General features: G+C 44.8%; 2 pseudogenes; both read right to left on the bottom strand.

Annotated features, from left to right (window-relative positions):
* Positions 1-12,731, bottom strand: part of LOC132832521 (zinc finger protein 675-like) — a 30,208-nt pseudogene extending 17,477 nt beyond the window's left edge.
* LOC132832524 (zinc finger protein 91-like) overlaps positions 1-24,580 on the bottom strand; it is a 55,790-nt pseudogene that overhangs the window by 6,239 nt on the left and 24,971 nt on the right.

Raw genomic sequence — 24,580 nt, 5'->3', positions numbered from 1 at the left:
GTTCAAAGGGAAGATTATCTAGCCAAAGCAATTGGCCATTTGGCCTGGCTTGATCAGGCTTCCCACTTTGATGTGCACGCAGCTTAATTAGTCAAGCTTACTCAGACCTGTCAATGAGTTTCTCTTCCTCTGCAAACGTTTCCTATTTCAGTGTTGCTTATCTGATTCAGGACATGTGGCATTTTTGTAATTTTAGTTGTGTATAAAGACAGCTTGTTTGCAGCAATAAGGGGAGTAGCCTGAGAGAGCTCTTAGAGTTAAGAGCTGGTGCCGTTACTCTGCTAATGGTTTTAGAACCTTAGCTCAAGCCTGGCTTGTAGGTATCTATGTTATAATGTAACATTGATGCTATCGGTAAATAAAGGGAATAATTTAAACTAAACTGGCTGTAAGAGTTTTATATTCCAGATGACCACAGAATATGATAAATTTGTTGTCTTAGGGCAGCACGGTGGCACAGTGGTTAGCACTGCTGTCTCACAGCGCCAGGGACCTGGGTTCAATTCCCGCCTCAGGTGACTGACTGTGTGGAGTTTGCACGTTCTCCCCGTGTCTGCGTGGGTTTCCTCCGGGTGCTCCGATTTCCTCCCACAGTCCAAAGATGTGTGGGTCAGGTGAATTGGCCATGCTAAATTGCCAGTAGTGTTCGGTAAGGGGTATATGTAGGGGTGTGGGTGGGTTGCGCTTCGGCGGGTCGGTGTGGACTTGTTGGGCCGAAGGGCCTGTTTCCACACTGCAAGTAATCTAATCATGATCTCTGGGACGAACCAAGAGAGGCTTACAGGTCAAGTCCATCAAGGATTCCCTGAGCCATCTCAGATAGGTACTTTAACACAATTGGGAGTCGATGTCCAGTCCCATCACAGTATTGTTCAACACAGAGAAGGTTGCACAGTGAAATCATCATCTGAAAATCGGTCATAGCATTAAATCTGAAACTGCCCAGTGATGTGGAGCCTTCAATCAGAACTAACTTTTCTGAAGGTTTGGCTGTGCATCATCAGTCCAGATGAGGCTAGGAAGTAGTGAGAGTGGCTGTAAGTGTGGTAAGAGTTTCAATCATTCATCATGCCTCATGAACCACTGACTCATTCCTACAGGGGAGAGACTGTTCAATCTGAGGTGTGGGGAAGACTTGGCGGGTGCATCTGGTTTATAACTACTAACACTTGAACAACTACATGAAAGAAAAGTTCTCAGGTTTGAAGTGTGTGAAAGAGATTTTGCAATGTCATTGAGCCTCATGAACCATCAATGCATTCATACGGGAAGAAACCATAGAAATGTGAGGTTTGAAACAAGGACACTCAGCAGTTAGCAGGTCTTGTGAGCCACCCGAAAAAAAGCCATCTTAGGTGGCAAACATGCAACCATTCAGTCTTACAGTAATCAAACCTTCACAAACACCATCGCATTCGCATGGCGGAGAAACAGTTTTTGGACAAGTTGTGTGTCATATCATTACCCAGTTCAAGAATCCAGCTCCTTCACAGATTGGAGAAAAGACATTCACATGTGAAAAATGTAATAAAGCATTTTCAATGCCATCACGCCTCTGTGTACACCAATGCACTGTCACAGGGAAGAAAGTATTTACATGCAACATATGCAATTAATCATTCTCATCAATGTCGAAACTCCATGTACACCACTGCATTCACATGAGGGAGAAATCATTCATGTATGAGGTGTGCGACAAATCATTCCCACGATCAGAGCAACTCCAGGCACATCAAAGGATTCACACAGGTGAAAAACCATTCATGTTTAATGTGTGTGACACATCATTCTTGCAATTCGGTTACCTCTGAACACACAAATGTATCTGGACAAAGGAGAAACAAGTGTGAGGCATACAACAAATCATTCTCTGACTAATCACAATTGCTGAACCATCAGAAGATTCATACAGGGAGACACCATATGTGTGACAAAACAACTTCAGTGTTATCGCCCCTCCACAGACACCAATGCATTCACATAAGGGAGAAGCCTTTCACTTGCAATACTTGCATGAAATCATTATTGGATGCATGGCACTCCACAGGCACTAATGCATTCACACAAGAGAGAAACCATTCATGCACAATGTGTGCAGCAAATCATTCTCACAATCATGTAGCTTCCTGCTCCATTAGAGCATTCACACAGGCAAGAAACCATTCATGGTATGTGACAAATATTCTCATAGTCTTCCCAGCTCCATGGAGATCAACATGTCCACAAGGAAGAGACACCATTCATTTGTGGGGTATGTGACTAATCAGGCTCACAGTCAGACAGCCTGAGCAGACTCTAGCAGCTTCAAATTACACAGAAATCATGAACATGGAATATCTGCAACAAATCATTCTCCAGGTGTTGCACCACCCTGAATTTGCAGGTTCTCCCTGTGTGTGAGGGTGTTTCCTTCGGGTGCTCTGGTTTCCTCCCACAGTACAAAGATGTGCAGATTCAGTGGATTGACATGCTAAATTGCCCCATAGTGTTCAGGGATATGTAGGCTAGGGTCTGGTGGGAAGCTCTTTAGAGAGCTGATGCAGACTTGAAGGGCTGAATGGCCCTCTTTCCACACTGTGGGGATTCTATATATTCTGTAAGTTTGCAAGGCATAAGTCAGGAGTGTGGATGGAATGCTCTTCAACTGCCTGGATGAGTGTAGCTCCAACAATACTCAAGAGTCTTGACACCATCCAGGACAAAGCACCACATCCTCTCCCTGCACCAGTTGCACTCGAGCAGAATTATTTTCAAGATGCAATGCAGAAATTCACCAAATTGCTGATGCAATTCCGTCCAAACCCATAACACTTTCATCCAGAAGGACAAAGGCAGTTGATACATGGGAACATTACTATCTGCATATCCCCCTTCAAGCCACTCACCATCCTAACTTGGAAATATATCACATTCTTTCAGTGTCACTGGGTCAAAATCCTGGAAATTCCTCCCTAATTGAACTGTGGTGAACCAACAACACATGGACTGCAGTGTTTCAAGAATGCAGCTCACTACCACCTTCTCATGGCAAACAGGGATATTCAATAAGAAGCGCAATAAATACGAGCAAGTGATGTCCATGTGCTGAAAGTGAATAACTAAACACAAACTCATACTCAGGAATACTAGGCACCCAGACAACTTTGAGTCAGGTTTCCATCTCCACCACCACAACTTCACAATTCAACTTGCCAATCTGCGTCTGTAACTTCCCAACTTTATTTACCATAGTCTGTGTATTTAACAACATGCACATTACTCTGATTTAGACTTATTTTCTTTCTCCCTGACTCTAACTTCACCTAGGTGGAAGGGAGTTAAGGTGAGGGTGATAGGCCAGAGTTGGGGTGGGGCTGGAGAGGTCAGGAAGAAGATTGCAGGTTAGGAAGGTGGTGCTGAGTTCGAGGGTTGGGATTGAGGCAAGGTGGCGGGAGGGGAAATGAGGAAACTGGAGAAATCTGAGGTTATCCGTTGTGGTTGGAGGGTTCCTAGACTGAAGATGAGGCGCGCTTCCTCCAGCCATTGTGTTGTTATGGTCCTCCATCGCCAGACCATAGCAACACGACGGCTGGAGGAAGAGCGCCTCATCTTTGGCTTAAGAACCCTCCATCCACAAGGGATGAACTCAGATTTCTCCAATTTCCTCATTTCTCCTCCCCCCACCTTGTCTCAGTCCCAACCCTCGAACTCAGCACCACCTTCCTAACCTGCAATCTTCTTTCTGACCTCTCCGCCCCCACCCCCACTCTGGCCTATCACCCTCACCTTAACCTCCTTCCACCTGTCGCATTTCCAACGCCCCTCCCCCAAGTACCTCCTCCCTACCTTTTATCTTAGCCTGCTTGGCACACTCTCCTCATTCCTGAAGAAGGGCTCATACCCGAAACGTCGATTCTCCTGCTCCTTGGATGTTGCCTGACCTGCTGCACTTTTCCAGCAACACATTTTCAGCTCTGATCGCTAGCATCTGCAATCCTCACTTTCTCCTCAACTTCACCTCATCCACTTACTACTCTCATGCTAGCCCAACTGTGTCTTTCATTATTGGTAAGCCCTTGAATCCACTGTTCTTTCCTGGTCCCCATTCCCCTGCCAAATTAGTTCAAAGACCTTGCAGTAGAACTAACAAAATACCAATTCCAGTTCTGTTTCGGTACAACCCATCCAGCTTTTAGAGGTGTCATCTTCCCAAGAGCTAGTTCCCAGACAATGTAAAGCCCTCCCTCCTGCATTATTTTTCCAGCCATGTACATAATCTGCTTATCCTCCGATTTCTGGAATCGCTTGCACATAGCTCCAGGAATAATCCTGAGATTGTTACATTGCTACTTGTGAACTTTCTATCTCGCTCTCTAAATTGTGATTCTCGGACAACAGCCACTGGTACCAACATGGACCACAACATCTGGATGATCATTCTCCCCTGCCAGAATATTATGTAGCTACTCTGCAACATCTTTAGCCCTGGCACCAGGGAGGCAACATACCATCCTGGAGTCACATTGAGGGCTACAGAAGGTGGCTGCTCCCATAACTAATTAATCCCATATCACGACTGTTCCTCCTTTCTTTTCCCTCCCCTCTTGTACCTTCAGGCTGCTCGTGGTGCAAGTAGCATCAGGAGTCCTTATATGCTCAAACAAGCCAACCAAAAATGGAACGTGAGTGTTTTCTGATCACCACGAGTCACGAGGATGGTTGAACTTCCACTTTGGTCCTGACAAATGCAATCTATGTTTTCTCCATTTGATTTATGTTGAGAGTGCAGTACTGGAAAAGCACAGCAGCTCAGGCAGCATCTGAGGGATCAAAGAATTGACATTTTGGGCATAAGCCCTTCATCATATTGATGAAGAGCTTATGCCCAAAACGTCAATTCTCCTGCTCCTTGGATGCTGCCTGACACGATGTGCTTTTCCAGCACCGCACTCTCGACTCTGATCTCCAACATCTGTAGTCCTCACTTTCTTTCAGTTTATTTATGCTGTCTTTTCAAAATTGTGATATCAGAACTGCATCTTAGATCTCTATCTTAACTGGGAGAGGGCCGAAATGAAAGTTTGGAGCTTCAGCATCAATGTGGGAGATGAATTTAAAACTGGGAATATCAAATTTTTATAATGCCACCAGATACAGAAGAAAATGTCGAATTTGAAGGGTCTGTTTCCATGCTGTACATCTCTATGACTATTACTAAGTCAGGGCAGTGATTTAAATGTATTCCAGGTGGTTTTCTTTTTGCAGCAGAGAATGGCATGTGCTGGGGCGGAAGTGAAGTTGGGAAGGTAAGAGATTGTTATTTGAGTGGTGTGTTCTAGACCCACAAAGTAGGGCCTCCTCTAACCTAAATTAAAAGTCCACAGACTTGCCCCAAAATAGGGTCCAAGAAAGTTCCTGTGGATTGAAGAGTGAAGCTTTAGCTCAGGAGTCTTTGACAAGGAGGTTGAGTGAAGTGATTACGTCACAGTTGAAGAGGGTGAAGACATGACTGCCCAGTTGGTTCAGTGTGCTACATGCTTGATGTAGGTGGTCAATGACTCTGGTGTGTCTGGCTCGTATAAGTGTGGAAGGTGTGTGCATGTTCAGCTACTGACAGCATATTGCAGCACTGATGAAAGAACTCGAGGAACTTAGGCTCATCCGAGAGAACAAAATCTTTCTGGACAAGACCTTCAGCGAGGTTATTACACCGACCATACCAGAAGAGAGCAGACGATAAGGAAGGCAGAGAGGAGACAGATGCAAGAGACCCCGGGGGAAGTACCTGTCAGGAACACATTGAATCTTTTGGAAACAGTAGAGACAGATGACACTGCCAGTCTGCGAGGCGGTCAGGTCTGTCAATCAAAAGTTGGCGTGGAGGCAGAGCGGAAGAGTCGGACTTCGCACAGAGCCGTAGTAATAGGGGACTCCATAGTGAGAGGAATTGACCGGGGTTTTTGTGGCAGTAGGTGGGAGTTAAGGATGGCATGTTGCCTTCCTGGTGCCAGGGTTAAAGACATCACAGACAGAGTGCAGGAAATCCTCAAGGACAAAGGTGAAGAGCCAGAGGTGGTGGTACATGTCGGCACAAATGATGTTGGGAAGAAGAGGAGGAACATACCACAGCGGGACTTCGGAGAACTAGGGAAGAAGGCTGAAAAGCAGGACGTCCAGGGTGGTTATTTCCAGTTTGCTTCCAGTTCCTCAGGCTGGTGAGGCCAGAAACAGGGAGACAATGGACTTGAACGTGTGGCTGGGGAACTGGTGCAGGAAGCAGGATTTAAATTTTTGGATCACTGGGGTATGTTTTGTGGGTAAGCATATATTATACAAGAGAGACGGCTTGCACCTTAATAGATTGTGTACGAGCATTCTGGCAGGTAGGTTTGCTACTGCAACACAGCTACATTTAAATTAAGTAGCGGGGGGGAGGGGACAAACTGGTTGTTTAAGAAGGAAATTGAAGGGAAAGTTAGAACAAGGGAAGTCAAGAAAGACAACTGTATTAATGAGGCAGAAAACTCATAAACGGATCATGCTATAAGGTTGAGTGAAATAGGAGTTGATGGGAAGGGTGAGGGCAGTAACAAATGAAAAATACTATATATGAATGCACGAAGCATTAGAAATAAAATGGATGAGCTTGAGGCTCTTTTGGAAATTGGCAGATGCAATATTGTGAGGATAACTGAGACGTGGCTTCAAGTGGACAGGGCCTGGGAAATGAATGTTCAAGGCTACGCGTGCTATGATAAGGATAGACTGACGGGCAGAGGGGGTGGGATGGCCATGTTGGTAAGGGATGATAGTCAGTCCCTTGCGCGGGGGGATCTTGGATTAAGGGAATGTAGAGTCAGTATGGATAGAGCTGAGAAATTCTAAGGGTAAAAAGACCCTCTTGGGAGTTATCTAAGGCCCCCAAACTGTAGTCTGGATGTCGGATGTAAGTTGAATCAGGATCTGAAATTGGGCTGTCGCAAAGATGTTACTACAGTTGTTATGGGGGATTTCAACATGCACATAGACTGGGAGAACCAGGATGGTACTGGACCTCAAGAAAGAGACTTTGTGGAGTGCCTCCGAGATGGATTCTTAGAACAGCTGGTGCTGGAGTCTACCAAGGAGAAGGCAATTCTGGATCTGGTATTGTGCAACGAACCAGAATTGATCAGAGACCTCGAAGTGAAGGAGCCATTGGGAAGTAGTGACCATAATACAATAAGCTTCAATCTGCAATTTGAGAGGGAGAGGATACAATCGGAAGTGACGGTATTTCTGTTGAATAAATGGAACTATGGAGCTATGAGGGAGAAGCTGGCCAAAGTTCAATGATGCAGTACCTTAGCAGGGATGACAGTGGAGGAACAATGGCAGATATTTCTGTGTATAATGCTGAAGATGCAGGATCAGTTCATTCCAAAAAGGAAGAAATATCCTAGGAGGAGGCATGGGTGGCCGTGGCTGACGAGGGAAGTTAAGAAACATATAAAGTAAAAAGAGAAAAAGTATAATATAGCAAAGATAAGTGGGAAAACGGAGGACTGGGAAGCTTTTAAAGAACAACAGAGGATTACTAAGAAGGAAATACGCAGAGAAAAAAAGAGGTACGAAGGTAAACTGGCCAAAAATATAAAGAAGGATGTAAAAGCTTTTTTAGGGATGTGAAAGGCAAAAAAATGGTTAAGACTAAAATTGGGCCCTTGAAGACAGAAACAGGGGAATATATTATGGGGAACAAAGAAATGGCAGAAGAATTGAATTGGTACTTCAGATCCGTGTTCACTGGGGAAGACACAAGCAATCTCCCTGAGATAACAGTATCTGAAGGACCTGAACTTAAAGGAATTTACATTTTCCAGGAATTGGTGTTGGAGAGACTGTTAGGTCTGAAGGTTCATAAGTCCCCAGGGCCTGATGGTCTACATCCCAGGGTACTGGAGGAGGTGGCTCGAGATTTCGTGGATCCGTTGGAGATTATTTTCCAGAGTTCGATAGATTCGGGATCAGTTCCTGCAGATTGGAGGGTGGCTAATGTTGTATCACATTTTAAGAAAGGTGGAAGAGAGAAAGCAGGAAATTATAGACCAGTTAGTCTGACCTCAGTGGTGGGAAAGATGCTGGAGTCTATTATAAAGGATGAAATTATGACACATCTGGATAGTAGTAACAGGATAGGTCAGAGTCAGCATGGATTTATGAAGGGGAAATCATGCTTGACTAATCTTCTGGAATTTTTTGAGGATGTAACTCTGAAGATGGACGAGGGAGATCCTGTAGATGTAGTGTACCTGGACTTTCAGAAAGCTTTTGATAAAGTCCCACATAGGAGGTTAGTGAGCAAAATTAGGGTGCATGATATTGGGGGCAAAGTACTAATTTGGATTGAAACTTGGTTGGCTGACAGGAAACAAAGAGTAGTGATAAACGGCTCCATTTCGGAATGGCAGGAAGTGACTAGTGGGGGTACCGCAGGAATCAGTGCCGGAACCGCAGCCTTTTACAATACATATTAATGATATAGAAGATGGTATTAGTAATAACATTAACAAATTTGCTGATGATACTAAGCTGGGTGGCAGAGTGAAATGTGAAGAGGATGTTAGGAGATTACAGTGACCTGGACAGGTTAGGTGAGTGGACAGATGCATGGCAGATGCAGTTTAATGTGGATAGATGTATGGTTATCCACTTTGGTGGCAAGAACAGGAAGGCAGATTACTCCCCAAATGGAATCAATTTAGGTAAAGGGGCAGTACAGAGAGATCTGGGTGTTCTTGTACACCAGTCAATGAAGGTAAGCACGCAGGTACACCAAGTAGTGAAGAAGGCTAATAGCATGCTGGCCTTCATAACAAGAGGGATTGAGTATGGAAGCAAAGAGGTTCTTCTGCAGCTGTACAGGGCCCTGGTGAGACCATACCTGGAGGACTGTGTGCAGTTCTGGTCTCCACATTTGAGGAAAGACATTCTGGCTATTGAGGGAGTGCAGCGTAGGTTCACGAGGTCAATTCCTGGAATGGCGATACTACCTTACACTGAAAGACTGGAGCAACTGGGCTTGTATATCCTTGAGTTTAGAAGACTGAGAGGGGATCTGATTGAGACATATAAGATTCTTAAAGGTTGAGACACTCTGGAGGCAGGAAACATGTTTCCGCTGATGGGTGAGTGCCGAACCAGAGGACACAGCTTAAAAAGACGGGGTAGACCATTTCGGATAGAGATGAGGAAAAACTTCTTCACCCAAAGAGTGGTGGGTGTGTGGAATGCTCTGCCGCAGAGGGCAATGGAGGCCCAGTCTCTGGATTCATTTAAGAAAGAGTTGGATAGAGCTCTCAAGGATAGTGGAATCAAGAGTTACGGAGATAAGGCAGGAACACGATACTGATTAAGGATGATCAGCCATGATCATATTGAATGGTGGTGCAGGCTCGAAGGGCAGAATGGCCTACTCCTGCACCTATTGTCTATTGTCTATTGATCTGGAAGAGTAATGGGGGTGAGCTCAAAAGGAGTGAAAATTGCTCTCGGTGTTCTTCAACGCACAATCGAACAATTGAGATACGACATCATGATCAGATACTGGCAAATCTAACCCTCAGTATTACAAATAAATTTCTGGAATAGAAAGAGACTCACCGTCTGAGGAACTCCAAGTTTGGTAATGTTCCTGGATACAGAAAAAATGGACCTAAAAAAAAAGAGAAAAAAAATTACCCACATTGAATATAACAGAATCTGAATAATGCATAACAATAGGTTTGCATAAGCTAAGTAAGAGTATGTGTACCCAACACAAGTTCGAGATATAAAATCCAGTATGTGGTGCACCCCTTCCTGTCAAGCTCTGTACCTGGAGACAAAACCAACCAGGGATTCAGCTCCGAACACACAGCTTCAAATACCCATCTTGCTGCTGATATAACTGAGAACATTAAAAGGACACATTGACCATAACGCCTCATCAAAGATTGTTGGTTTGTAATGAGCCACTAACAATAGATAATAGACAATAGGTGCAGCAGTAGGCCATTCTGCCCTTCAAGCCTGCACCACCATTCATTATGATCATGGCTGATCATCCTCAATCACTATCCTGTTCCTGCCTTATCTCCGTAACCCTTGATTCCACTATCCTTGAGAGCTCTATCCAACTCTTTCTTAAATGAATCCAGAGACTGGGCCTCCATAGCCCCCTGGGGCAGAGCATTCCATACACTCCCCACTCTCTGGGTGAAGAAGTTTCTCCTCATCTCTGTCCTAAATGGCCTACCCCTTATTTTTAAGCTGTGTCCTCTGGTTTGGGACTCACCCATCAGTGGAAACATGTTTCCTGCCTCCAGAATGTCCAATCCTTTAATAATCTTATACGTCTCAATCAGATCCCCTCTCAGTCTTCTAAACTCAAGGGTATACAAGCCCCGTTGCTCCAATGTATCAGCATAAGATAGTCCCGCCATTCCAAGATTTGACCTCGTGAACCTACGCTGCACTCTCTCAATAGCCAGAATGTCTTTCCTCAAATGTGGAGACCAAAACTGCACACAATATTTCAGATGTGTTCTCACCAGGGCCCTGTACAGTTGCAGAAGAACCCTCTTTGCTTCTATACTCAATCCCTCTTGTTATGAACGCCAGCATGCTACTACCTTTCTTCACTACCTGCTGTACCTGCATGCTTGCCTTCATTGACTGGTGTACAAGAACATCCAGATCTCTTTGTACTGCCCCATACCTAAATTGATTCCATTTGGGTAGTAATCTGCCTTCCTGTTCTTGCCACCAAAGTGGATAACCATACATTTATCCACATTAAACTGCCTTTGGCATGCATCTGTCCACTCACCTAACCTGACCAGGTCACCCTATAATCTCCTAATATCCTCCTCAAATTTCACCCTGCCACTAACCTTTGTATCATCAACAAATTGCTAATGTTACTATTAATACCATCTTCTATATCATTAATATATATTGTAAAAAGCTGCGGTCCCAGCACTGATCTCTTTGGTATTCCACTGATCACTGCCTGCATTCCGAAAGGGAGCCAGTTATCACTTCTCTTTGTTTCCTGTTTTCAATTCAGGGTGGGGAGAAAGTAGCATGGAGTACAATAGGTGAGTCGGGGAGGGGATGAAGGTGATAGGTCAGGGAGGAGGATGAAGTGGATAGGTGGAAAAGAAGATAGGCAGGTAGGACAAGTCATGGGGACAGTGCTGAGCTGGGAGTTTGGAACTAGGATGAGGTGGGGGAGGGGGAAATGAGGAAACTGTTGAAGTCCACATTGATGCCCTGGGGTTGAAGTGTTCCGAGGCGGGAGATGAGGCGTTATTCGTCCGGGCGTCTGGTGGTGAGGGAGCGGCAGTGTGGGAGGGGGAGTTGAAATGTTTGGCCACAGGGCAGTGTGGTTGATTGGTGCGGGTGTCCCGGAGATGTTCCCTAAAGCGCTCTGCTAGGAGGCGTCCAGTCTCCCCAATGTAGAGGAGACCGCATCGGGAGCAACGGAGGCAATAAACGATATTAGTGGATGTGCAGGTAAGACTTTGATGGATGTGGAAGGCTCCTTTAGGACCTTGTTGATCCAAGGGCATTCCCATATTCCTGATCCCAGTACTCAGCATCAAATCTCTCATCCCTGTGTAATCAAGTGTTGCATACTGTCCAGGTGCCACTGTTGACATCCCAGGGGTTAATCTGAAGACATTAAGTGCCTTCCTTTCAGCTCCCTCTCATGATCATGGTGTGTAATGTGAACCTACTATGTCCCACTCCCGTAATGGGCCCACTTGCAGTCCACACAGTACCTTAATACAAAATTAATTCCTGATTACCCCCTCCCCCGTCCCACCTCCAGCCTTTGATCACTGCTGAAATGTTTCAGCACTCACAGTACTGAGCTCAAACAGCAGCAGCAGGGGGGGTAGTTTCTGTGAGTTGTGTCCCTGTGACAAGAAAACACAGTGAGCCCTTTTCCACCAGCTTCTCTTCCTGCTCAGGTGATGATTCCGCCCAGTCCCCGGGTGATGACTGATAGATACAGCCCATGAGAAGCATTGGGACATGGGATCTTGGAGAGAGATGAAGGGCGGGAAGAATTCATACATTTATTGAAGACTGCATTCATCTTTTTTTGATTCCGTTTTGCGAGTTTCCTTCGCTTTAGCGAAGCTTTTTAATGCCTTTGGAACCACCACAGTTCGGTTTGGCTCTCAACTGTTGATTTTTTTCCCCACTGCAAAAATAATCTGTTGTCCCTCAGAAACCTACATCTTCCCGAATGTGACAAACTCCAGGGTCGTATCCTGCTTGTTTGGTTTAACTCAGTCTCCCCCCACCCCCGCCCCCAGACAGATCACGTTATAAACTTCTCAGAAGCTCCAGCACTTTCTGTTTATATCTGAGATTGTCAGCGATTCATTTTCATAGGAGGTGGGTGCTGGGGGTGATAAGGGAGGGAGAGTTTCCCCAGATCCCTCTCCCTCCGTGTTCCCGTGGTGGGAGACACTGAAAGTAAGTACCTGCGGTTCCTTACCCGAGACCGAGAAGCTGCTGAGAAACATTTTGAAAAACTCCATGTTGGAGGAAACTAAGAAAATTCGGAGAGATTTTCTCTGGAAGTGCCTTCCTGTGTTTAATGAGGGAGGGACAGGCCATGTCCTCAAACGTGACTGAATTACAGCCCCAAGCCCAGAGAACACCGACAGGGACGCAGCTCAATTCATCCAAACCGCTCACAATCCCGCTCCGAACTACATTACCCATGCTGCAGGTGGGCCCCGCGTCTGCGCAGTGAGTGTGACAATAAAGAGGAGTTTGGAGGGGCGGGAAACCCACGATGGCTGACGGGAGTTGTAGTTCTGTCCCCTGCAACGGCAGTTGGGAACACCGATCGGGAATTCAAATTGAAGCGCGCGAGCCCGAGCGGCAGTCACGTGGGTAGTTCGGCTTTCCGCTTCTGTAAATGGCGGTAGGAGCGGGGTTATCTCCCCCTGCTGAAAAAAATACAGAATTGTAGATGTTGGAAATCAGAAACAAAAACAGAAGTTTCTCAAGAAACGTAGCAGGTCCGGCGTCGTCTGTAGAGAGAACGCAGATAAGTTTCGGGCATAGTCACCATTTTTCAGAACGGTCCTCCCATTTCTTCCTTCACCTTCCCCCTGTTGTTCTTCCTTCACTCCACTTTGCCTTCTTTACCCATTCCCTTAATCACAGCCCCACCACCTTCACCATTCATCTTGCCGTCTTTACACTCCTCCTGGGCTCGGACTCCTCACCTTGTGCACGGGCTGTCTCCCAGTCTCCGCCTCCCCTGGAACTAAACCATTCCCCAGCAAATAGGCTAATGCTGCAACCCGGGTTTAACTCTAACCTCGGGCAATTGTGTGAAGTTTGCACATTCTCCCTGTGTCTGCGGGGGTTTTCCTGGGTGCTGCAGTTTCCTCCCATATCCAAAGATGCCCAGGTTAGGTCAATTGGCCATGCTAAATTGTCCATAGTGTTCATGAGTAGATTAGATGCATTATTCAGTGTCTATGCAGAGTAATAGAATATGGGAATAGGTCTGGGTGGGTTACTCTTTGGAGGATAGATGTAGACTTGTTGGACTAAATGCCACTGTAGAGAATGTATGATTATATGATTCTTGATAGGCTTATGACCAAAATGTCGACTGTCCTGATCCTCAGATGCTGCATGACCTGCTGTGCTAGAGCTCACTCACGTCAATAATTTCAGTCCGAGACAAGATCTGAATCAGTAGTGTAATTTATTTCACGCTTCCAAATAGGTGTGATGTCCACAAGGCAGGGACAAAGCACACCGAGTTCAACGAATACTTGATATTTATATAATTTGGTTTCTATATTTTTTTATCTCATTGCTCCTCCCCTGTTTACATCCTCCACTTCCCTAAGACCGGTACCCATTACTCCTGTTTATCCCTCGCCTTATCCGGCCTTGTCTGTGACAAAATGCTTATTCCTGGCTTCACAAGGCCATTTGACCTCACCCTGCTGTAGGTCATTGTTAGGCACATCCTTTGCTTATCATTATCTACTCCCTCCATCTGTGCTGCCTCACAGCATCTTATCTCGTCGCCTGTATTTCTACCATTGTTTTGCAGTCCCGTTTCTTTTTTGCATACAATTTTAGCTAATACAAAAAAAAATTATGTATTTCCCCCACGTAGTTTCTATTGTTGACTCAGCTCTTGGCTGAAACAGTTACACACTGGTGTGAGTTCATTTACTTTGTATCAGCAATTATAATTGCAGAAGTAACATTACCTATATCCCACAATTTCCCCTTTTTCTTTTATTACCATTCGTTATCTTCTGCATTTTTCTTTTAAGCATCGCCCCCGAAATTCGCAAGCATCATACCGGAGATTTCATCCACCTTGGTTTCACTCATCCCCTCATTAGTCAATAAAGTTCCTCTGCTTGATTCCCCTTTTCGGGCATCTGTTTCATTAAGGCTGTCTCAATCAGTCTTTGGGTGAGCCCTCGTATACAGGGTATAATACAACAGCCAATGGCTACCAATACCCCGACTATTACTAGCAGGGAAATGCGTGCAACTCAAGTGGCGCAATCGGTCAGCGCGCGGTTCTTATATGGCGCTATGGCGGCGTGCGCAATGCCGAGGTTGTGAGTTCGCTCCTTACCTGGAGCAGTTTGATCTACTCATGGTCAAACAATCTATTGAAAAATACAAGTTTCTCTGCATTGACTCATGACCTTTCCTGAGCAATGCCTCGGACATCAACCAACTTATCCTGGAAGTATTTGGAACGTGAAGAAATATCTGGAGAGAAACATGAGCAGGTGGTTCTTGTTCAGCTCGAAAATGCTTCGAAACGGCGGACTGCTTCCACTTAAATTGCGGGCAACTCATGTTTAGAGCCCGGGTGTCCTTGGAGAAGGAGCACGCGGTGTCCACCAACACCCTGGAGTTGTTCAGGGAGAGGTCGGCGCCGCAGGGAGTGGAGTGCATCATTTCCCCCTCCAACTCTATTTTGATTTAGTCCCTGCCCTTCCCTTCACTGTTTTGATCACACAGCATTGCCCTTTGATGTGAAGGGCACTGCTTGTCACAGGCCACTCGGGTGTTTTCCTTTCTTCCTGGTGGTGGAAATTAAATAAAGATTTGTGCACTTTGTTTCTCTCACTGTGTCTCACAACTGCACGCACACACACCATGGGTGCTGGGGAAAAATAAGCACTATCAGGGAAGTAAGGATGGAAACTACCACCCCCTTCCATCTTCCAAACCACGATTCAAGCCATCCCGTGAGAGATGTGCCTACTCCTGAATTCTCAGCAAGTTCCTCTGCTAAGGTAGTCAATCCCCTTAAGGCCCGAGTAATTGAACCATCAGGTGCAGTGTTGTTAGGAGGCAGCTGCTGTACCTTTATTCCTAATATCACACACACACACCCTTCCTGATGATGGCTGGTGCCATGGAGTATGGAACTCACAGGAAACTCCCAACCCTTCCATTACCCCCGTAACACTTTAAAGGTAAAATGAGTTCCCTGATCAGAATCTATACAATTTACTAGCCCGTATTGGGGAATTATGTGCTCCAATATTGTTTTAGACACCCCACTCGCAGTGGCAGTCATACCCTGCACACACTCAGGCCATCCCCGGGATGCTGGATCCAACAGCTTCGAAAGATATGCTGCTGACTGTTTTCCTCCACACTTCTGGGTTAATACTCCCTAAGCCGCTCCCTTCTCTACAGTAGCAAAGAGGTGGAAAGGTTTATCGAGGGAAGGTAAGGCTAACACGGGGGCATGGATCAGGTGTCTTTTCTGTTCCTCAACTAATACTTTTTCCTGATCAACCCAACTTAGACATTTTGGGTCCTCCTCCAATAGTTTGAGATATAATTTCTTAGTCTTTTGAGCATAGGAATCAATCCACAATCTGCAATACCCATCAGACCCAAAAAATTACGTAACTCCCGTTTAGTCCTGGGCAGCGGCATCCCCACGATTCCCTCTATCCCTTCCGGGCTTATCTTTCGCTTTCCCTCACTAACTAAATGTCCCAAGCATTTCACTTCTCTCTCCACATATTGTAATTTGTTTTTAGATACTCGCAGCCCTGCTGGCCCAGGAAATTCAATAATTTGTCAGTGGCTTCTACAATCCTTTTTTTTTTCTTCCTGTTACTAAGAGGTCATCTACATACTGCAACAGGGTAGTCCCCTTGGGGCTGCTACATTTCTCCAATATTTGTTCTAACATCTGTCCAAATAGATTCAGGGATTCCGTAAACCCCTGGGGGAGCATAGTCCATCGGTATTGCTGTTTCCGTCCTGTCTTGGGGTCTTCCCATTCAAAGGCGAACAAATTCCTACTTTCCTCCACCAAGGGACAAGCCCAAAAGGCATCCTTTAAATCTATCACACTAAACCATTTGTGATCATGAGGGATCTTACTTAATCTCTAATCAGTCCCTCAATTACTGGCTGCAGTCCTCATTTACCTTCTATGGAAATGGGATATTGTCGCTCACAGACAATGTCCCCATTCCTTTTTAAATTTATTTCAAGGGTTCCTGGTGGGTCCCTGAAGGCAGGAGCCCCTGACAACACTATTCTTCATCAAAATTCATAAGCAGAATTGCCCTTTCTTCCCTTTGTAGATTAGGACACTCCCGCCTAAAATGTCCTATCTTTCCACAATAATAGCATCCTTCCTGTGGAGACCTCCATCTCTGCCCCTGTCGCTCAAACCCTCTATCAATTGCTCCCCCTTGTCCTCCCCCTCTTCCCTTTCCTCTCTATCCTACATGCTGCCACCAGCCGCTCCGGTTGCGCAATATTGGTTCCATTCTTTTCTTAACTACCTCATCAACCGTAGCTACCATCATTTTCACCTTCGGTTTTTGTCTCTCATCCTCTCTCTTTACAAACACTTTCTGTGCCTCTCTTAACAATGCATTTAATTGTTTTTCACTCCACCCTTCTATCTTCTGTATCTTTCTCTGTATGTCTGGCCATGCCTTTGTCACAAAATGTACTTTCGAAAGACCCTGTGCCACTGGGTCCTCAGAGTTCATTCCAGAATATTTCCGCATTGAGTCTCTTAATCTGTTCAAGAAAGCTGAAGGAGTTTCATCTTTCTCGTGTCTAACTTCAAAGGCTTTAGTCAAATTCTGTGACTTCGAAACTGCCTCTCTTATTCCTTTTAGAATCAGGTCTTTCAATTCCCTCATTTCTTCTCTATGCTCCGGGTTTTGATTTTCCCACTGGGTTTCTGAGGGGAAACTTCATCTCACCCTGTCCAGCATCCCTATCACCAATCTGGTGTTCCCTGTCCCATTATTTTAATGGCTGCTCCTCGTATAAGTCCCCTTTCTTCCCCAGTAAATAGTATATTCAAAATAGACATTAACTCAGCCTACGTATACAGACTGGGCCCCAAAAATTGATCAATTTGTTCAGACAACCCTACCGGATCCTCAACCAGGTCCTTCATTTCCTTTTTAAATGTTCTGACTTCCCCACTGGTGAGGGGGGCACTTACAAACCCAATCTGTTTGTCCCCTATTGGTACTTCCCCGAAGGGGATAAGTCATTATGTTCTCCCCTTTTTTCTTAAGAAATATTGCAATATTTCTAGTTCCCCATGACTTGAAATACCAATTCATCAATTCATGCTTGACTAACTTTAAAGCCTGTTCCTAACTTGTAAATATATTTATATATTTATGTTCATTTATTCAGTATTTAATATTTAAAATGTAAAATGCATACAGTTCCCAATTTTGAAATCCACTATAATTACCCAGTTTTGATCCCTTAACTTAAATCGAAAATTAGTTTTCTTAAGTAGTCCTGACCAATCATTGCTCAATTACAATACTATAGGTCGTAAAATAATCAGAGCTGCCTTAAAAGAATTTGTCTATTCAAGTTAAAAAAAAGTTTCTAATGCATGAACAATGGCCGAATCCAAGGTTACGAATATTAACCATAGAATTTTGTTTTTACTACAATCTAATGTTGAACTGAAACTTCAACTGTCCTCCATAAATCACTTTTATGTAAAGATAAAAGAGATTAGTTAGAAACTGATAGTAAGGCAGTCATAACCTGTAAAAAGAACAGGAGTTATCATCTTTTTCTTTCATAATCTCTATAGAATCCTTAGCCTTAAAAGAAATCATGTTAAGTTTCCATAATAAAAATCAGATTCAAAACAGTCCTGGAACTCAAGCTCCAGGGAATAAAATGCAAACATTCAATCACCAGCAAACAAATGTGCATTCAAACCAAATCACAAAGGGTTAAACTTTCTACCAGCTGTACAGCTCTTTTCATTCTCTCTCTCTCACACATTGACATATAAATTCAGATATTTACAAACCCTGTCTTCGTCCAACCTGTACTTTGGCCAGAAGACGGCGGGACGAAGAATGGATTCCTTCGTCTATACAAAGCAATAATATTTAATCATCTTTTTCCCTTGTACAAGTGTTATTTTTCCAATTCTGCAACATCCTGCCCAACGGACTTTCTGGAGGTATGTTGTAAGAGACCTCGCCTCTATTTCCATTGCCTTTTTCTTCTTTTGTTTTCCCGGAGGCTTTTTCCTTATCCACGGCACAAACCAAATTGAGTTCCTTCGTTAGTCCCTTATTAACTACTAAAACTCAATCCCGGCCACCAAAGCAATACTTAAAAGTCAATTTTCTTAGCTTGGTCTGTGCACAGAGTTGTCTGGCCCCTTTTTGCCATAATTTCTATCGACCGCCTGTCATTGTCTGATTCAGATGTCTCTCTTGTGGGATTCATACCAGTCGCCCAAGGGAGCGGACCAAACCGGGACACGACACTGCTCCTCAATTGGGAACGGGACGCGTCTTCCCAGTGTCCAGGGCCACCACAACCCTCGCTGATAGAAGAACATCTTGGACAGCCCCCAATTGTGAGAAACAAAGCTCACTCACGTCAATAATTTCAGTCCAAGACAAGATCTGAATCAGTAGTGTCATTTATTTCACACTTGCAAGTGGGTGCGATGTCCACAAGGCAGGGACAAAAAACATCGAATTCAATAAATACTCGATATTTATATAATTTGGTTTTTATTTTTTTTTATCTCATTGCTCCTCCCCTGTTTACATCCTCCACTTCCCTAAGACCGGTACCCATTACTCCGGTTTATCTCTTGCCTTATCCGGCCTTGTCTGTGACAAAATGCTTATTCCTGGCCTCACAAGGCCATTTGACCTCATCCTGCTGTAGGTCATTGTTAGGCACATCCTTTGCTTACCATTATCTACTCCCTCCATCTGTGCTGCCCCTCACAGCATCTTATCTCGTCTCCTGTATTTCTACCATTGTATTGCAGTCCCGTTTCTTTTTTGCATACATTTTTAGCTAATACAAAAAAAATTATGCATTTACTCCACGTAGTTTCCATTTGTGTTGACTCAGCTCTTGGCTGAAACAATTACATACTGGTGTGAGTTCATTTACTATGTATCAGCAATTATAACTGCAGAAGTAACATTACTTTACCTATATCCCACAGTTACTCTTTGGAGGATAGATGTAGACTTGTTGGGCTGAATGCCACTGTAAAGAATGTATGATTTTCTGATTCTTGATAGGCTTCTGACCAAAATGTCGACTGTCCTGATCCTCAGATGCTAGATGACCTGCTGTGCTTTTCCAGTGCAATCCTTTTCGGCACTGACTGTCCCAGCATCTGCAGTCCTCACTTTCTCCCAGCAGGCAATTGCCTTTCCTGAGGCTCAAACTCACTCAGATCCAGAAAGATCTCAAAGCCAGCTCAGCCCCTCTACAGCCTGTCCTCGGGTCAATCCTTTGTGAGCAGACAGTTATTCACCTTCTTGTTTGGATTGAAAGTGAATCAAGTGGGGAATAGGACTTTCAATCTCGGCTCCTTCATGGCAGCTTTTCCTTCTCTTTCATCTCCTTTTACCCCTACTCCCAGGTTCTCAGTGTGAATAATGGGAACTGTAAATACTCTGGAGCTTTGTAGAGACCCCTGTCCTAATCTACCCTTCTGTGCTAAAAATGAGACAAAACCCAAACTGTTGGACAATCAGTACCGCTCCTATCTGCTGCCACCTTGCAGAAAATTAACCTTACTGGGCCAATGGTCTCTGTGCCAAACTTCACCCTGTTTTAATTTCACCTGAACATACTTGAGTTGATAGTGTTTGAAGTTTCTGCAAGGGGATCTGGTCTGTGAAGCAGTCCTTAAAGCTACTTGTGTATCGTTCAGGTTACATTATCACATAAGACAGAGACAGCTTACAATGCACAGGAATCACTTGGTCTGAAATGGACAGGGAATACAGTCCCTTGGCAAAGACCCATCACAAGCTGTTTATTCCAGGCTGTTAAGGAAGCTGTGGTGACCAGTCTCGCAATGCTGACCTCTTTGTGTAGGTCTATGCAGTTTGTACTGGAGTTAGAGAGAGCCCTCGGTGTTGAGAAATTAACCCTTAACTGGTGGCTCCAGCAGGATCTTGGTGTCCGATTTGGTACTGGAATATTAAACCTCAGTAAGTAATGGTGTCAGAATGGTGCCATTCAGTGTCAGACGAGAGAAGGAGCTAGCATTTTAAAATCAAGGCAGGCTTTTACGGTTGGAGGGGTGGGTCTCAGGGCGGAGGTGCAGGATGTGGACGAGATGCGTTGTAGGGTATCTTTAACCCCAGGGCATCAATGTGGACTTCAACAGTTTCCTCATTTCCCTTTCCCCCACCTCACCCTAGTTCCAAACTTCCAGCTCAGCACTGTCCCCATGACTTGTCTGGATTTGTCCGACCTGCCTATCTTCTTTTCCACATATCCACACACCCTCCTCTCTGACCTATCACCTTCATCCCCTCCCCCACTCACTTACTGTACTCTATGCTACTTTCTCCCCAACCCCACCCTCCTCTAGCTTATCTCTCCACCCTTCAGGCTCTCTGCCTTTATTCCTGATGAAGGGCATTTGCCCGAAACGTCGATTTTACTGTTCCTCGGATGCTGCCTCAACTGCCGTGTTCTTCCAGCACCCCTAATCCAGAATTTTAAAATCAAGTCCTATATTTGTGACACTTCAGGAAGATTTTCACTGCAATTATGGAGCGGCACAGTGGATCAGTGGTTAGCATTGCTGTCTCACAGCGCTAGGTACCCAGGTTTGATTCCAGCCTCGGGGGAAATGTCTGTGTGGAGTTTGGACATTTTGCCTGTGTCTGTGTGAGTTTTCTCCAGGTGCTCAGTTTCCTCCCACAATCCAAAGGTGTGCAGGTTAGGTGAATTGTCCATGCTGAAGTCCCCATCATGTTCATGTAGGTAATGTGCATTCGTCAAGGGTAAATGAAGGGGAATGGGTCTGGATGGGTCGGTGTGGATTTGTTGCCCGAAATGGCCTGTTTCCACGCAGTAGCAATCCTATGATTCTAAATACTCGAAATAGTCTTACCACCTCACTCTGTAATCTTCATTGGAGTACAATTCAGGTCTCTGCAACTTATTCAAAGCTCAGTATCTCTCTCTCTCTCTTGCGCTCTCTCTCTCTCTTGCGCTCTCTCTCTCTCTCTCTCTCTCTCTCTCACGCGCTCTCTCTCTCTCCCTCGCGTTCTCACAGTCTCATTCCCTCCTGGACACTGCAGTGAACCCGATTCATGGTCTGCTGGAGTTCTTGGCTGTTGGTCATGTTGTTGATGTCCCGATTGATTACTACAACACTAAGTTTGCACTGATGAATGGTACAGTGTGAAGACCCTGAGTATTGGGAACAGCAGGCTCAGATCCTGAAAAGCTCCAAACATATTGGGCTGATCAATACTTACGGAACATAGAACATCACAGTACAGGCCCTTCGTCACTCAATGTTGCGCTGACCTGTGATACCAAACTGCAGTCCATCTAACCTACACTATTGCATTCTCATCCATATGCCCATCAATGACCATTTAAATGCCCTGAAAGTTGACAAGTCTACTACTGTTGCAGGCAGTGTGCTCCATGCTACGACCACTCTTTGAGTAAAGAAATTACTTCTGACATCTGTCCTACTTCTATCATCCCTCAATTTAAGGCTATGTCCCCTCGTCCTAGCTTTCACGATTCGTGGAAAAAGATCTCACTGTCTGACCTATTTAACCGTCTGATTATCTTATGTCTCAATTAAGTCACCTCTCAACCTTCTTCTCTCAAATGAAAACATCCTCACGTCCCTCAGTCTTTCTTTTAAGACCTTTCCTCCATACCAGGCAACATCCTCTGAATCTCCTCTGAACCTTTTCCGAAGCTCCACCTCCTTGCTATAATATGATGATCAGAACTGTACGCAATACTCCAAGTGTGGCCGCACCAGAGTTTTGTACACCTGCAGCATGGCCTCATGGTTCTGAAATTCAATCCCTTTACCATTAAAAGCCATCACACCTTATGCCTTCTTAACTACCCTATCAACCTGGTGGCTTCTTTCAAGGATCTGTGTGCATGGACATCGAGATCTCATCTACACTACCAAGAATCTTACCATGAGCCCAATACTTTGCATTCCTGTTACTCCTTCCAAAGTGAATCACCTTGCACTTTTCTGCATTAAACTTCATTTGCCACTTCTCAGCCCAACTTTTCTGCTGATCAATGTCTCTCCGTAATCTACGATATTCTTTGTCACTATCCACAATTCTACCGACCTTAGTGTCATACAAACATTTACTAACCCATCCTTCTCTGCCTTCACCTAGATCATTTATAAAAATGATAAAAATAATGGACCCAAAACAGGTCCTTGCGGTACACCACCAAGAACTGAACTCCAGCATGAATATTTCCCATCAACCACCACCCTCTGCCTTCTTTCAGCTCGCCAATTTCTGGTCCAAATGGCGAAATCACCCTCAATCCCATGCCTCCATATTTTGTGCATTGGCCTACCATGGGGAACCTTATCAAACACATCACTGAAATCTATATACACTACATCAGCTGCTTTACCCACATCCACCTGTTTGATCACCTTTTAAAAGAACTGACTCAGGTGTGTGAGGCGTGACCTACCCTTCACAAATCCATGTTGACCATCCCTAAACAACTTTCTACATGATTATAAGTCCTATCTCTTATGACCCTTTCCAACACTTTACCCACAACTGAAGTAAGGCTGACTGGTCTATAATTACCAGGGTTGTCTCTGCTCCCCTTCTTGAACAAGGGGATAACATTTGCTATCCTCCACTCTTCTGACACTATTCCTGTAGACAATGGCGACATAAGGGTCAAAGCCAAAGGCTCTGCAATCACCACTCCTGCTTCCTAGGGAATCCTAGGATACATCCCATTTTCGAGAATTGCTAACACCTCCTCCTTGTGAACCTCAATCCCACCTAATCTAGTAGCCTGTGTCAAACAGCCTTGAACTGTAACCACCAGAGTGGACATGAGACCACCTCTCCATCAGGCCCCCTGTGTCTGTCTGTTCCTCATGCTAGTCTGTTATCACCCCCACACATGTTTCTTTATTTCCCCTATTACCCCCATATTGTATGTCTCTCCATTACCTCCGTAACTGCAATCATCATCGTGTCTCTTTATTATCCCCATGCCCAGTGTCTGTCTCTTCCCCCTCCCTTACTAATTTCTGTTTCACTCCCCATGCCATTTATTGTCTGAAACGTTTTGAGGAGGGGCAGTGGTAAGACTATTACTTGGTGAGTCACTGTTAAAGAGGGCTGACGCAGACAACGTGAACTCTTCTCTTCTGTGACTAACCTGTGACTGTACAAACAGGGAAACCTTGATCCTGCTGATTGCAAATATTCCTCACTCCCTCACCATTCAAAAACATTCTGCTTTTCTTATTTTTCTTCTAATTTAATGCTTCTCTGCATTGTATTCTGACTGCCATGGCCTTGCTCTCTCTCACATCTTTCTATGTCCTCAGAGATGTCTCAGATACTGACCCCTGCGGTCCTTGCTAGTTGCATCTCATCAATCTGAACATTGAAGCAGAGAGTCCCGACAGTATGGAAGCAGGACATTTGCCCCATCCAGTCCACACCAACCACTCCGAAGACCATCCCACCCACAACCAATCTCCTCATCCCTGAAACCTTGCATTTCCTTTGGCTAATCTATTGAGTCGGCATATCCCTGACACAACCGGTATTTTACCAAAGCCAATCTACTGAACCTGCGCATTTTGGACTGTGATAGGAAACCCACACACAAACTCTGCACAGAGTCACCCAAGAATTGAACCTGGGTCCCTATTACTGTGAGGTAGCAGTGCTAACCACGGAGCCACCTTGCCGTCCTCATTGTGGCCCATTTAATCTGATTCTCTGATTTTTAGTTTATTAATCAGTCCTCAATCCCATCAATCCTTATTTTCTGTAAGAATCTCGCATCTGACACCTTACCAAACCGATTTGAAAGACAAGTGTTGTACACCACATGCACTGATTTCCCCTATTCTTTACCATTAATCATTATGTTAATGGAATATAAAACAGTAGAGCACAGGAATAGGCCCTTATACCCACCAGTGTGTGACTGCAATGATGTTACAATTCTAAACTAACCTCATCTGCTTGCA

Source organism: Hemiscyllium ocellatum, chromosome 35, assembly GCF_020745735.1.
Source record: "Hemiscyllium ocellatum isolate sHemOce1 chromosome 35, sHemOce1.pat.X.cur, whole genome shotgun sequence".
Classification (NCBI taxonomy): domain Eukaryota; kingdom Metazoa; phylum Chordata; class Chondrichthyes; order Orectolobiformes; family Hemiscylliidae; genus Hemiscyllium; species Hemiscyllium ocellatum.
This window is presented reverse-complemented; position numbering and strand designations above follow the sequence as displayed.